The sequence below is a fragment of the Penaeus monodon genome, chromosome 15 (genome assembly GCF_015228065.2).
Source record: "Penaeus monodon isolate SGIC_2016 chromosome 15, NSTDA_Pmon_1, whole genome shotgun sequence".
NCBI classification, from domain to species: Eukaryota; Metazoa; Arthropoda; class Malacostraca; order Decapoda; family Penaeidae; genus Penaeus; species Penaeus monodon.
The window spans coordinates 11,605,166-11,605,585 of record NC_051400.1 but is presented as its reverse complement, the minus strand read 5'-3'; the positions used below and the strand labels follow the sequence as shown (position 1 = coordinate 11,605,585).

The window sequence follows — 420 nt, the reverse complement described above, 5'->3', positions numbered from 1 at the left end:
AAATTAAATATTGAGGAAGAGTTCCTCTTACCTCTGAAATAACAACCTTTATGTGTAAAAGAAAGTGAAACTTAATATCATCTTCTCAATATTAACATTTTAATAAAACATACAATAAGTACTTCAAACAACTTGGTAATTTATTCAGAAAAGGAACACACAAGCTAACTCCTCAGCCTATGAGCTCTGCACTTCAGCGAAGGCCAACAAACCTCCCCCACAAGACTGGGCTTAAGCAGATTCCTTCTGTGACAATCAACTGACGCAGAACCAACTTCCTCTATCTTACCATTATATAAATGACAGAGGTTTTCTTAACTTTGTTGATGGGCCTTCATAATTATGTTCAAATATTTGTTTTCTATAGTATTTTCATGGTGATGTTTTGGTGTCCTCTTCATTGTCTTTACCATAGTTTTT

The 420-nt window shown here is 34.0% G+C and overlaps 1 protein-coding gene across 1 annotated transcript in view; it reads right to left on the bottom strand.

The window, feature by feature from the left end:
- LOC119581745 (peroxisomal membrane protein PEX14-like) overlaps positions 1 to 420 on the bottom strand; it is a gene marked incomplete in the record, with an annotated part of 13,582 nt that overhangs the window by 10,775 nt on the left and 2,387 nt on the right.